This window comes from Sorex araneus, chromosome 11 (genome assembly GCF_027595985.1).
Source record: "Sorex araneus isolate mSorAra2 chromosome 11, mSorAra2.pri, whole genome shotgun sequence".
Taxonomy (NCBI): Eukaryota; Metazoa; Chordata; class Mammalia; order Eulipotyphla; family Soricidae; genus Sorex; species Sorex araneus.
In genome coordinates, this window is record NC_073312.1 from 55084375 (window position 1) to 55100410 (window position 16036).

The 16036-nt window shown below is 38.2% G+C and overlaps 1 non-coding gene across 1 annotated transcript; it reads right to left on the reverse strand.

Moving 5' to 3' along the window:
- Nucleotides 1–9004: 9004 nt before the first annotated feature.
- Nucleotides 9005–9186, reverse strand: LOC129399528 (U2 spliceosomal RNA). Its single transcript, XR_008627158.1, has one exon. It is a non-coding gene; the product is annotated as a U2 spliceosomal RNA (small nuclear RNA).
- Nucleotides 9187–16036: the final 6850 nt, after the last annotated feature.

A 16036-nucleotide genomic window follows, 5' to 3' on the forward strand; every position in this document is an offset into this window, starting at 1 on the left:
TCACTTTTTAGAGCCCAAAACAATTTTAACAAAACAGAATTGGATTGAGAACTAAATATTATTACATATTTAAAGTATATGTAGTAGTTTATGGAAAACATCAAATTCATTTCCATTTGGACATATATGTGTATTGGTGGCAATAGTTATCTATTACTTCATAAGAAATTGGTCATCCATAGCAGTGCCTTAAAAAGACTAAAATTTATTAACTCACTGTTGGGTCATCTAGTCAGGAATTTGGAAATGGCTAGTATTAGTAGTTCTGCCTTAGAGTTTCTGATGAGAAGGTCAAACTGAAGACCAGGGCCAGAATCCACTCGTGGCTGATCTCAAACTAGAAAAACTGCTTACCCTCAGGTGTATTTTTATAGAAGACTGAACATTCCTTACAACATGGCAGCTGACTTTCTGCAGGACAAAATATCAAAAGAAAGAGCAAGATAGATGCTTTGATGTCTTTTATGAATAGTTTCAGATGGAGCCTATATCAACTACATGATTTCCTTTTTTTTTTTTTTGTTACAAGTTATCTGTATTTTATGTGGGAGAAAGACTATACTCCATGTGACAATATTACATGTAGTAATCCTTGGGAATGCTCTGGATGTTTATATATCAAAAATAATTCCACCATAAAATATTTTTATTACTATGAATCATAGTCAAAATACACTCCCACCCCCATACACATACACATACATACAATGGGAGGGAAACTGGGGAAATTGGTGCTGGGAAATTACACTGGTGAAGAGATGCATGTTGGGACTCTGTATGACTGAAACCTGGTCATGAACAGCTTTATAATGATCTATCTTACAGTGATTCAATTAGCCCCCCACCCCCACGCCCATTGCTGATTTTATCAATACAGCAAAGTGGACAGGTATAAAGTCAACACACAATAATCAGTCACATTCTTATAGACAAAGAATGAAGCAGAGAAGAAAGTGATCAAGGAGTCTATCCCATTTAAAATAGTATAAAAAAAAACATCAAGTATCTAGGAGTCAGCTTAACAAAAGACTTGAAAGATCTGTATTATGATAATTAAATCACCTAAAAAAGAGATAGAGGAACACCTCAAGAAGTGGAAAAATATCTCATGCTCATGCATTGGGAGAATCAATGTTATTAAAACCACTATTCTGCCTAAGCTACTATAAGCTATTATATAGATCTAATGCATTTCCTCATCCAAATTCAGACAACATTCTTCCTGGACCTAGAAAAATCAATAATAAAGTTTGCATGGAATCAAAATAGACCACAAATAGTGAAAGCCATACTGAAAAACAAAACACTAGAAGGTATTTAGTTACCTAATTTGGAACTGCATTCTAAAGCTATAGTGATCAAAACTAGATAGTACCAGAATAAACTCCGTTACTGGCTAGAGTCTCTGACCAATGTATCACAATTGAGTAATTTATGATAAAATCCCATATGTATGATTAATAATCTGAGAACGTGAAACGGAGTAGCATGGTAGCACTCTTGTCCCATTGTTCATCAATTTGCTCGAGTGGGCACCAGTAACGTCTCCATTGTGAGACTTGTTACTGTTTTTGGAATATCAAATACATCACGGGTAGCTTGCCAGGCTCTGCCATGTGGGCCCGATACTTTCAGTAGCATCTGGGCTCTCTGAGAGGGACCGAGGAATCGAACATGGATCGGCTGAGTCGAGTGCAAGGCAAACACCCTACCCACTGTGCTATCTCTCCAGCCCCAAACCAAATAAATAAATTAAAAATAACCAAAAAGAAGAAGCAATTAGAAGTGATGAAAGGAATAAAGTAGTTGACATATATCCAGTACAGTGTTTTTTTCTTTGGAATTATTGCAAGTTATAATTAGTTAATTTGAAAAACAAACATACTTCTAACAGTAAATTATGTGGTCTTTGAATCTTCTTATTTAATAATTTGATTAAATTATTTGTTCCAATATAAACTCTGGAATATTACTATTACTAGTAATCCTTAAAACTGAAAGTAAAAATTGTCATGGTACACATGTTGATTACATTATGACAATGAAATTTTAATTTAGAAAAACATATTTGGAGGGCCCAGAAGATAGCTCAGATAAAAGAGGACACTCCTTAGATAAGTGAGTTCCTGTGTTTTCATATCTCTCAAATCATCATCTCTACATGGTCACAGAAGTAGCTTTTATAGGAAAAGAGAACAAGGAAACACATTCTTCAGAAAGGGTGGTAAAGGACTGTTGGGCAACGGGGTGGTGAATAAACTCCCTCCTGGGCTGAACCCCAAAAGGAAATTTTCAATGTACCTGCCAGTTAAGATTTCTGACCTCTTATATGTTAGAAGATAAGGAAGAACGCAATATGTATACATACGGTAGGGCGTTCACCTTTCCCATGGCTGACCAGTGTTCAATTCCTCCGCCCCTCTTGGAGAGCCCAGCAAGCTACCGAGAGTATCAAGCCTGCACGGCAGAACCTGGCAAGCTACCCTTGGCATATTGGATATGCCAAAAACAGTAACAATAAGTCTCACAATGAGAGACATTACTGGTGCCCGCTTGGGCAAATCAATGAGCAACAGGATGACAGTGACAGTGATATGTATATTTTATAATAATAGAATAATTGCCTTACTATTAGTAGGGAAACATTTTTTTTTTTGATCATGGAAAGTATATAATCACTAGTGATTTGGAATAAAGACACTGCATGGGGCTGGAGAGATAGCACAGCGGGTAGGGCGTTTGCCTTGCACATGGCCGACCTGGGTTCGATTCCCAGCATCCCATACGGTCCCCTGAGCACTGCCAGGAGTAACTCCTGAATGCAGAGCCAGGAGAAACCCCTGTGCATCTCCAGGTGTGACCCAAAAAAGAAAAAAAAAAAAGACACTGCATGCTGAACGTGTAGTCATCTTTCCATCTTTCCCTTCTAGAACACACTGCATCGCCCCAGGTCCTGCGTTCTCTTGAGATGCTACAATAATGTACTTTTTAATTTTATCACACTGAGGGAAAAAAATGTTTAACTTAATCTAATTCTAAGAAAAGATATTTAACATTTACTATGTTAATTCCTCCAGAAGAAAATCTACAAACAAAAAGGTATCCAATAACATAATATTAATAAAATTTGTCATACATAAATAATGAAATCCTACTGTCTCTAAGAAAACATAAAATTAGATTTTGCTATAAAATCTATAAAATAGATGGAAATGATGGAGGCCACATTATGTTGCGTTACATAGATAGAAAAATAAAGACACTCAGAGGATGTTTGCATTCATTTGTAGGACAAAGAGAAGCAAAGCAAAAGAATAGACAAGGTGTCAGAGTGGGAAGGAAGATAGGCACTTTGAAATGATGAAGCAACTCAAAGGACTATGGGTAGAGATATGCTGGTATTTTTGTGGTGGTTGTAATGGGGTAGCATATATTTAGAAGAAATATGAAATTATACTGCTAGAACAGATGCAATCTTATAATATAGTGTTACTTCAATTTTTAAAAAAGCTATCATAAACTTACATTATTAATCTAACAAATTTATGTTTTTCAGAAGACTTAAAATATTCCTAAAAGATGACTATAGTACAAATCAAAAAGTTTTTATCATCAGAAAAAAAAACTAGCTTTCTCTATTGAAATCAGAAAATTTGATTTTCGGAAAATATGATTCCATTATTCATAAAATGTTATTTCTGCTAAGAATAACCTGAGACATAAAAATTACCATTATACTATATCTTTCACCCCTGTTTTCCCCCTTTTTTGTTAAGAATATAATAGATACGTTAGATGTCTCTAACTATAATGTCTCTATTCCCTTTTCATTATATCCCCTGTATTGAATGTCTAGGAACATCTCTTCAATGAGAAAGCACTTGAGATAGACTTGGAAGGAAAGTAAGAAATATACCCGACCTTTTTCCATCTGCAACTAAGTCAGATGAGTTTTCAGAGGCCTCAGTGATTTTAGTGAAAATTACCTATCTTGGGAATGCTCACAGTTATTTTCCATCATTTGAAAGACCTAAAACATATAGCACAGATCTGGGGATGATCTTCCTTGATAGTTTTTTCCCCATCTGTTAAACTGTTGATGGGAAACTATATGAGGGGTTGAGGTACAAATCCTTTTCTTCACAAATCCTGAAATTTATGTTCTCTAGTTTTGCCATAATGGTTATGTCTTTATTGAGCTTCAGAATTATTACACCATGTTACGATTTCATAAAATAAAATTTTATAGAATGATATTTCAGAGTCTCTTGACCCCACACCTGGCTGTCTTCACCAGGGCCCCTCGGAGGGGGTGGATTGAGTCTCCCTCCCTGCCCTGAGCATCCAGAGGCCTCTGGAACCCAGCCACAGCCATGCTCAAGACAACTATCCACATACTTGGACGAGCCTCATGCATGAAGAAACCGGCAGAGGAACCCAGGTGTGTGAGACTCTGGGCTGAGATCTTCAAGCCTGCTTGGATTGGGACTGGGCCTCTTGCCATGGGCATCTGCCCAGATGCCCTATTTTCCAGTATTTAGGCAGTCACACCCACATATTGCCCCTGGTGCTGAGTAATCCCATCAGCAGCCAACATGCAGACTATAAAATCAAGCTCCTGGAAGAGAGAAGCTGCCTTCTTATAGCCTAGTTCTCCCTCTCAGAGAACCTGGCAAGCTACCTAGAGTTTCCTGCCTTGAAGGGAGAGCCTGGCAAGCTCCCTCTGGTGTATTCATATGCCAAATACAGTAACAATGATGAATCTCATTCTCCTGACCCTGAAAGAGCCTTTAATGCTGCACCATTGGGAAGAACGAGTAAAGAGAGGCTGCTAAAATCTCAGGGCTAGGACAAATGGAGACATTATTGGGCCCTCGAGCAAATTGACTATCAATGGGATGAGAGTGATAGTGATAGTGATATTTCATAAATGTATTATCTTTTTCCCGAGTACTGACAATATAAGAAGGGTTTCCAACCCAAAGAAAGTACATCAAGTAAATACTTTTATTTTCCAGATTAGTAGAAAAATATTTGGCATTGTGATTCTATGTAAATAAAATAGCTAGAAAATTTCACTAAGTCAAAATACAAATGACATTTAAACTTTACATTTAGTAGGCAATGTAGCCAAATTTTCATTTATCTGAAAGTCACTGAAAATTTAGGAAGCCTGAATAAAGCCACTTTTAAAGGTGATAAGGAAAATGAATTTTATATTTAGCAGATTTTTACTAGAAACAGACATCTTTTTGTTCTATTTAACCAATAAAATTCTGTGATGATATAAAGGTCATATCATATGAAGGTCATATTTGTATGACCTTCATCTGTGTAAAGATAGAAAAAAAAATCTTGAAATATATATATATGGATGCATCCTTGAAGAAATTTATCATTATATCTAGTAGAGAAATATGCTAAACTTTAATACCTATAGTATTTTTTAGAATATGCATATACCATAGGTATTAAATTTGATTTTACTATCTGGCAATATGTATAAAAATAAAAAGAAAAAACGCGGGCGAGGAAAGGGAAGCCTCACCACACCGAGCCAGGCACAGGGCCTAGGGCAGCAGCTGTCTCTCCCGCCACCCGAGTTCGGTAGCCTCCAGCCGCTTCCCCCACCCCGGGGAGGTTGATGGCGAAGATGTGGCAGGCGAAGGAAGGAAGAAGGCCAAACTGGTTGCTCGATCGGTTTATTTCATGTCCATCTCCATTCTCCTCTGATTCTCCTCCTGCTTCTTTCTCCCCCATCCTACTTCATTCTCTCTCTCTCTGCCTCTCTCCCGGCTCTCGGTCTCTCTCTCGATCAGTGGATCTGGCCCCCATGAATCTGGCTCCGTGGATCTGGCCCGTGGATCTGGCCCCGATGGATCTGGCGCCGTGGATCTGGCTCTGGCCCCCAACCCACTCTTACAGCCTAGTTAAATCTCCACAGCATGAGGGGGTTGGGGCATACCCATAGGTGTGGTCAGCAATAGGGTAAGGTTCTTTTCCCTCAGGGGATGCTTCTCCTAGGACTTAATTCTCTTTCAGCAGGAGGATCCACCCAAGGGCAGAGTCCCATGAATGTGTTTCTCTTCTCCTCAGCCAGCAAACATATAAGAATTCATAATATTAATTATTTTGTATGGACACAATAAGAGATGCATTAAAGCTTATAGAATTGCTCTCCTGGGGCCATCTCAATCTCAGACTACAGTGCTCAGGCCAGATCAGTCTTTCCTATCCCTGGCAGGGTCCCAGTCTCATAATTACTATTGGATCATGACAGCATTTGTCTATGATCAAGCTCTTAACTTATAGTTAAGAATTAGGCACTTTGGCCAGGCCCATCTCGATGCCAGGGTAGCACATAACTCACCGCTTGCCCTGGATCCTTCCCGTCCCACGTCGGGGACCCTACTTTGGGGTGCTAGGAACTGAGGGCAACTGAGGCTTAAGTGGAGAGAGCAGATGCCCAGGAGGGAATATCGAGGCCAATTAAGTCTTAAGTTATAAAAACATAATATTGTCTTCTTGTGTCTATACAAAAAAGACATAGCTTTAAAGTAAATTATTCAAAAGGCATAAAGAGGAGAGAAAGGCAATGTTATAATATTCAGTGTCCTAGGAAGTTCTGACCTTACCAATTAACAGAGTTTGATTAAGGGAAGAGCAGATAAACTGGTAGAATTGGTTACAGATAAACAAAAGAATGGGAGTGACTCGGGAGCACTTTGATGGGTGTGACTGATAAACCTAAGCTCCTAGTGGCAAGGGGGAAAGGACAAACCAATGATATCCAACAGCAATATACAACAAATGTATGCCTTTAAGAAACAGAAAGCATTTTCAAAGTAGTAATTTTTCAATTCTGTGGTCAGACTCAGGAAATCTTAAGGAAGTACATTCCCATAGATATTGCAATGGCTTGGATACAAATTATTTAACAGTTTGGTCATATAGCTATAGTAACATTGATGGCACTCTTTAAACACATAGCCTGGGATCTATAGCTCCATCAAACAAAGAAATGGCAGTAATATAAAAATATATGCTGTAAATGGAACAGTTCAGCCAAGTATTTAATGATGATTTTGCTGTATATTGTAGTAAAGAGAACAGGAAGTTCACACTCTTAGCCTGAAAGGGTTTGCTTTTTCTTGTAAACATTTACAATGAAGTGATTAAAGGATCATTTGCTCTTTATGTCTACTATTGTACCATTTGAGGTTTTGACAGTAACTTTTAGCTGAAAATGACTATGGTTCAGAAAATAACTATACTTTATTTACGAGAATGTTTTCTAGGGAAAACACAAAATGTAATTTATCTTTACTAAATACATACATTTATATTTCTTACTTGGAAAAACATATTCTACTAATGTGAGCATAACAACTCAGAATCTGCATTTTAAATGCAAAGATCCACTCAAAGTATTTGGCTTTACTGTTCAAGAAATGACTAAATTTTATGATTTAAATATAAAGTTACAATAATCTTTAAGGTTATAGAAAATTTAAAATATGGAAACCATTTTAAATATCATTTACTGTAAGATATTATTTTTCCTGTGTTATATACTGAATACAAATTATACTAGGTTGCCAAATTTACAGGATTCTAAAACTTAATTTGATCTTTTAGTCTCATAGTAATAAGCCTGTGTTTACCGAAGGTGAAAACCTAAGTGAAGTTTCTTAAAGATAATTCCCCTATTAAATCTGAAGTTGTATAGCCATAAAAGTCCCTGTACATGAAGGAATAATTCAAATTAATCAGGTGAAAATTGTGATTCTCCTAGGAAAACTAATAAAACACATGTATGACAAAGATTTGAGGTCTGAGGAATCAGTGAAGAATATAAATCATTCTTCACAATAAAGGAAATGTGCCAAGTTTCAAATCTAGTAGAACAAATACTGGTCATCTGAATAGTAAAATTTAAAAATGTAGAACCAGGATTTTCAATAGGAAAGAGAAAATAAATTGCAACATGGTCCATCACTGATGGTAGAAAAAAGAGGAATTCTCATTGAACTAGAGCTTTGTTTGTTTTCTGAAAATATTTGATAAATATACCTTCAGAAATTTACCTTTGATACAGACACATATTTGTTTAAACTTTTCTTAAGTAGCCCAGAATTCTTTAAAATTCAAGTTTCATAGTACTTTGATTCTTTATAATTTTCCACTGGTTTCAAATTTTATACTAATATATATGTATATTTCTTTATTTTTGATCCATATGAGCAGTGCTCAGGGGGCCCAAGGGAAACTCCCAGCAATAATTAGCTAACAGGGCCAGACGGTCAAGTGCTATGGCATGAATATGTGGTGCTGCTTGGTCCCCTAAATGGCTTTGTGGCTTGAACTGAATTGGACTATACACAAAGTATGTACCTTTGACCCCTATGCAATTTATCCAGGACCACTACAATATTTTAAATTAAGTATCTTCTGTTTTCTCTCCAAATTATTTTCTCTAATATGTTCTTATAGAACAGTTAGAAATTTCTGAGCACAGGAGAACGGCTAGTGTAAATACTATATACAATTGACCTAGATAAGGAATCAGAAACTTTGTTGTCATAGAACAATATTCCATTGTGCAGACATTATGAAGATTAAAAATCATTTATTTGTTTGTTATTTCCTTAAGCAAACACCTTTGCACATTCACAAGAACTTGCCTCAGACATGTCTTCCATCATAGATCAGTTCCTGGTTTTACTAAGTCTCTTTGCATACAATCCTAGAAAGTTAAACACGATTTTACCAAAGAAGTCAATGTGTTACAGACGTTACTAAACACTGGTAAGGTAATGGCAATTAAATCCCAGACTCTTTGGAGTCTAAGATCAGTTGGAGCCAAGAATATACAAGACAGAGGACCAATATAAACCTATGAATGACTCCCACCTTTATCATAAAATCATTGTAATACGTTTGCATGGTAAAAGTAATATCTATCCATATCATGTTTATTTAGCCTTGCCATGATAACCTTACAAGATGACCAAATATGGCTAGAATTTGGGTGGAATCTTGACTAATTCAAATGATCATCTCAAATATGTTCTTCTCTTTGAAATATGAATGTTCTGATCATTATGTATTTAACCCATTTATACCTATATAAACTGATAAGAACAGATACTACACTTGATCTTAGCCAAAAGGCCGAGAAGCAGAGTCTCTTGGCAGTCTCCTGCTCCTGCACCTGGCTGTCTTCACCAGGGCCCCTTAGAGGGGGTGAGTTGAGTTTCCCTCCCTGCCCCGAGCAGAGCTCCGGCAGCCAAAGACCTCCAGAACCCAGCCACAGCCATGCTCAAGACCCCTCTCCACACGTTCGGATAAGCCTCTCACACGAAGGAATCGGCAGGGGAGTCCAGGTGTGCGGGACTCAGGGCTGAGATCTCCAAGATTGCTCGGATCGAGACTGGCCTCTTCCGCTCAGATCCCCCATTTTCTAGTAGCTAGGCAGTCACACCCAGAAACTGCCCCCAGCACCATGTAATCCCATCAACAGCCAATATCCAGAGATTGTAAAACCAAGCTCCTGGAAGTTTATAGACTAGCTCTCCCTCTCGGAAAGCCTGGCAAGCTCCCCATGGCTTATTCATATGCCAAAACCAGTAACAATGATGGGTCTCATTTTCTTGACCCTGAAAGAGTCTCCAATGTGGCACCCTTGAGAAGGAAGAGTAAAGAGAGGCTGCTAAAATCTCAGGGCTAGGACAAATGGAGACTTTACTGAGGCTGCTCGAGAAAATCAATGATCAACAGGATGATGATAATGATGATGATGAAAGTGATACATATGTAACCTAGAAATTTGTGAGAAATGATGGGATATCTGGAGTATGTCCATGCTTTACTCTGAGTATATACTCTTTAATAAATTAATTGCTTGTCTTACTTAGAATCAAGGCTAACCTTTTTAATTTATACCTATACTCTGATTCTGAAACATTTACCAAAGCTGGAGTGATATTATAGCAAGTAGGGCATTTGCCTTGTACATGGCTGACCTGGATTAAATCACCCCCAGGAGTAATCCCTGAGCAATTCAAATACAAATACAAAAAAAATACAATACAAAACATAAAAACAAACCCAAAATTTCCATTTTTCAATAATTTTTTTTGCTTTATTTCTCTGATCTGCGATTGAATTTTTTTTTTATGCATGAGTCAAATAAGTCGTCTATTATGGATTTAACTGATTGGAGACTGCCTACAACAGTTAGAGCTCCTTCTTAGTTCACAACGTAGAAATTATGGCATATTTGATCTTTTATGTCTTTGGCTTAATTAAATGTGGAGAATATCATTTATTCTGGTTTAATAATGCTCTGTAAAATGTAGAAGATATTCACAAACTTATAGCTGTCAATTTTTGTAATACTCTTTATTTTCCCTCCACTGACTTGCTAATTTTTTATATTGATAGGCACCTGTTACCTGTTAGTATTTGCCTAAACCCAAGAAATATCTTCAGAGTGAAATTTATTACTTAGTTTCTAAAAAAAATGTAAATAATATAAAATCACAAAATATAGTCTTCAAAATTTAAATATATTTAGACTCTGTTTTGCAATTTATATTTCAAACTTTATTTCTATTATTATCAAAAGAGTTTCCAACACACAAAATGACACAGTCTTAGAAAATTCTGGAAAACCAAGTTCGGCCTTTGTTCTTATGGTTATATTTTATACCTATCACATATTTCATTATGTGCTTTTATTACAAAGAATTCCATTTAAAGATGTTATAAGGCATTGATTTATCTATCTTCAATGTTCATCCTTTTATTACATGTCTGAGTCATTATTGACAGTTCTATCTCAAAGTTATTAATTCTCTGGTAACCTTGTTTTTCTTCTACTAAGTAGCTCAGTAAATGATATCAAAATGAGTTATTTCTACTGAGTAGCTCAGTAAATGGTACTTCAAATGAGTATCTCATTTTATTTTCAGTATTCTTTAGCCCTGTGTTTTGAGTTATTTTTCCTATTGTTGTGGCATAAAATTGGGAAGAAGAGGAAAATTCATATTTTGAGGCAGTCATGGAAAGAAACTCTTCTCTTTTGTCTGTAAAAAGAAATACAGCCCGGCCTATCTATATTCAGCTTCTTGCTGAGAATGATTATAAAAGAGGTCAACTACAGTAACTACATATACCAGTCCAAGCATCCATCAAACCAAAAAATTTTTCATGATGAAATGCTTCCTATTAGATTGTAATTAATTAGAATGGTCTGTGCTGCAGGTAATGGTCTCAATGTTAATAATTCATTTCTTACTCATTAGTCAAGATGTGGATAATCACCATATGCCAGTGGAAAGACAAATGCTTTGTCTTATTTTAACTATTTCCTAATGTTACTTATTGTTACCGGTTCACCTATTGAGAATGATCAATCGCCACAATTGCATGCAAACTAGAGGTTGCAAGGGAGATTGGTGGATAACAAAGAATACTCTGAACTCCATTAAATTCTTTTTTGAATGGACCTAAACCTCTGACAATACAGTTTTCTTTCTTTCAAATAGGAAGAGGTGATGATTTTAATTGTCAAATTCTTTATTAGGACCACAACAAGATAAAAGATCACTTTTTTTCAGTAAAATTTGCTTTTTTTTCTGTCCTGTGCCATTATTTTACCTTTTCCTATCATATTCAGAATGAATTTGAACATATGGTGCAGCTATCCTGGTGTCTCATAAAATAAAAAAGGAAAATAATAAAAAGAATAATGCACTCGTTGCACTCATCCCATTGTTTATAGATTTATAGATTTACTTGAGCGGGCACCAGTAACGTCTCCATTGTGAGACTTGTTACTGGTTTTGGCATACCAAATATGCCACGGGTAGCTTGCCAGGCTCTGCCGTGCCGGTGGGATACTCTCAGTAGCTTGCTGGGCTCTCCGAGATGGAGAGAGGAATCGAACCTGGGTTGGTTTCGTGCAAGGCAAACACCCTACTGCTGTGCTATTGCTCCAGTCCCTGGTGACAGCATGCTCAACATTAAGTTTCTTTATTTTAAAAAATAAAATGGTCCCAAAAGGAAACATATGGTTAACGAGACATATTAAAATTTTGACAGGTAGATGGCTGAGATCACAAAATTTCTAGGACAAGACAACAGTGCTGAGTGCAGCTGAACTCAAAGTGTCCCAAAACAGACACAACTGAATTAGGCATGCATCTAAGGCCCAGGCATAGAAGTGCCGTCTAGGTAAATGATAAAAACAACAGCCTTCCCCTTGTGAACACAGAAACTAAGGCCTGATAAGATCTTTTCCTGGAGCCTCTGCAGAGATAGAGAAGGCCTGAGCTCCTACAGAGAGGGCAAATTTCAGCAGAGACAAAGACTGTTATAAGACTCAGAAGAAGTTCAAAGATATACCATTAAATGACATACCTGGTTATCAGAAAAGTCCAGGCCAAGGCCAAGGCCACTTAAAGTATATCCATACAAAAGCCAGTCCCGATAAACATTCTGGGCTCTCTCTGCCTTGGGAGAAGTCCCCAGAAGTCCCCTTTTTCTGTTGAGTGCTTTGTTCTCTTTCTCTCCACCCATTCCACAAAATTTCTAAATAAAGACCTGTAGGATATCATCAGTTTGTCCTTTCTCCCTTGCCACAGAGTTTGGGCTTATCTGGTAATAATCTCTAAACAATTCTAGACTACATTGGTATGTCCTGCTCCCCTTGCCACTAGGAGCTTAGGTATATCAGTCACACCCATTAAGGTGCTCCCGAGTCACTCCCATTCCTTTGTCTATATGTAATCACTTCTATGCTCCCTTTCCCAACTAGTTAGTCAGCTCTTCCCCTAATCAGACTCATTTGTAAGGTCAGACCTCGCTAGGACAGTGAACTTGTATTGTAAGTTAATATTGCCTTTCTCCTCTCCTTATGTCTTTTGAATAGCTTACTTTAAAACAATGTCCTTTTTGTATGGACAAAGAAAGACAGTTGTTAATATGCTTTGGTAACATGAGATTTAATTGGCTTCAAATATTATTCACTGCTCGGACATCTGCTTTCTTGACTTAAGCCTCAGCTGTCCTTACTTCCTAGCACCCCCAAAAGCAGGGTCATAACGAGGGACGGGATTGACACAGGGCAAGTGGTGAGTTATGTGCTACCCTGGCATCGAGATGGGCCTTGCCAAAGTGCCTAATGCTTAACTATAGTTAAGAGCTTGGTCATGGACATGTCATGTCGTGATCAAAAAGCAATGAGAAGACTAGGACCCTGCTAGGGATAGGAAAGACTAATCTGGCCTGAGCACTGTAGTCTGAGATTGAGATGATCCCAGGAAAGCAATTTTTTTTTTTTTTGCTTTTTGGGTCACACCCAGCAATTCTCAGGGGTCACTCCTGGCTCTGCACTCAGGAATTACCCCTGGCCGTGCTCAGGGGACCATATGGGATGCTGGGAATCGAACCCAGGTTGGCCGCATGCAAGGCAAACGCACTACCCGCTGTGCTATCACTCCAGCCCCAGGAAAGCAATTTTATAAGCTTAATGCATCTCTTGCTATGTCCATACAAAATGATTAATATTATGAATACTTATATGTTACTTGGACAAGGAGAGGAGAAACACACCCATGGGATTCCGCCCTGTCCTAGAAGGAGCATCCCCTGAGGGAAAGAACTTTATCCTATTCATTGTGACCACACTTATGTGTTGGCCCCAACCCCTCATTCTTAGGGATTTAACTAGGTTGAAAGAGTGGGCTGGAGGCTAGTCCCAGTGCCAGATCTGGAGAAGCCAGATCGAGATCCAGATCCAGAGGAGAAGGAGAAAGTAGCATGGGGGAGGAAGAAGCAGGAGGAGAATCAGAGAAGAATGGAGATGGGAATGGAATAAACTGCAGCTGAGACCAACCAGCCTGGCTCCATTCCTCCCTTCGCCTGCCTCATCATCACCATTAACCTCCTTGGGGTGGAGGAAGTGGCTGGAGACTACTGAAAGGGGGCAGCGGGAGAGATAGAGTGCCACTGCCCAGTGCCCAGTGCCGTACCCTCTCCCTCTTTTCTTTTTTGTGTGCTTACAAAAAGACCTGTTTTTATTTCACTGCTGGTATCTTCCTAAAATTATTTTCTGAGGGAGAGGCGATGAGCCAAAAGGCCTGGTTCAGAGAAGATGAAGCTGAAAACGACCAAACAAGTTAATTGGGTGTGGCTTGGCGGTCACCTAGTGGAGCTGGTGGGGCTCTGGCCCATGGTGTGCACAGGATTATCTGCAAACTTGATCAGCCCTAGCCTTCCCAGATGGTCCTGAGGTGGCAGAGATGGATAAGGAGAAAGTCAAGGTCTCTCCTCTCTAAGCTTGACATGTCACCCCTGGAGGCCTACCAAACTTACTAACCTTCACTAACATCACTGGGTCTGACCCAAAAATCAATTCTGCCACAAATTTTAACATAGTGATTCTTTTTTTATATTGGGGTAGATATACAGTGGTGTTCCTCTTTGTTCTGTCGTAGAGCTTGTTCCAGAAGTATTAGAAGATTAAAACTAGACCATAAATCAGATGACTAAGAACAAAATATCTTTAAAATATGAGAAACATGTCAAAAAATAAATCAGTGAATTAGCAAAAACTGTCTATAAATAATTGTATATAATTGAAAAGAAATGTCAAAATCTGACATTCATTCATTCGTTCTGATGTGGCCATAGATGAAGCTAGAACTGGTTTTCAATTACTTGTTAATATAATAAAGCAGCACTTTCCCCCACCCCCTGAAGATGACAATTGGTTGGAAATAGAGAGATTTGGAGTCAGTAACCCATTTCTTAGTTAAACTTCCAATGATTAATAATAATAATTTGGGGCTGGAGCGATAGCACAGCGGGTGTGGCATTTGCCTTGCACGCGGCCCAACTGGGTTCGAATCCCAGCATCCCATGTGGTCCCCTGAGCACTGCCAGGAGTAATTCCTGAGTGTAGAACCAGGAGTAACCCCTGTGCATAGCCGGGTGTGACCCAAAAAGCAAAAAAATATATATTAAAAATAAGAAAAATAATAATATTAAATAAAATAAAATAAAAATATTTAAAAATAAAAAAATAATAATAATTAATAATAATGGATGTGTCCCAAGAAACGATAGGAAAATATTTTAAATCTTGGGCTAGAAATGTGCCCTACGGGTAGGGTGTTAGACTTGCACATGGCCGACCTGGGTTGATCCCTGGTATGGCCTGCTGAGCCAAGCAGGTGTGATCCTGAGTGCTGTGCTAGGAGTAAGTCCAGAGCACTGCTGGGTATGGCCCAGAAGCCAGAAAAGTGAAGTCTTTAAGTGTTAGAAATATAGGATGTTTAATTATATTCTGGGCTAAAGCAATAGCACAGCGGATAGGGTGCTTGCCTTGCACGGGGTTCGATTCCTCTGCCCCTTTCGGAGAGTCTGGCAAGCTACTGAGAGTATCTCACCCTCATGGCAGAGCCTGGCAAGCTCCTCATGGCGTATTCGATATACCAAAAACAGTAACAACAAGTCTCACAATGGAGACGTTACTGGTGCCTGCTCGAGCAAATCGATGAGCAACTGGATGACAGTGACAGTGAATAATTACAATAATAATTAAAAATTATGAAACTGTCCATGGAAAATGCACTATGTATCCCACATTAGCTTCTGCCATCTCAAATTTTCCTTCTGTCTTTATTCAACAGGAAATAGTCAGATTGACTCAACGCTCTAAACTCTACAGAGATTAAAGGAGCCAGCTGTGTATTTTGAGCTGAATTCTGGATTATAAACTAGAAAACTTCTTTATCCTTCCCCAAGAGCTCAAAGATAAGGTGAATTGTTCCCATCCTACCTTTCCTCCCAGCCTAACATTGTTTAGGTTTGAAGATAGACAGCTTTGCCTCCAGGACCCAGCTTATGAGAACATTTATTGTTCATTCTGGCACCCACTGGCCTGCAATATAGTTATTTGTTCTAAAGAAGATTCTATTGTCTTTCTAAAACCCTTTTGTGACCATAGACAAGATGGGTACTCTGA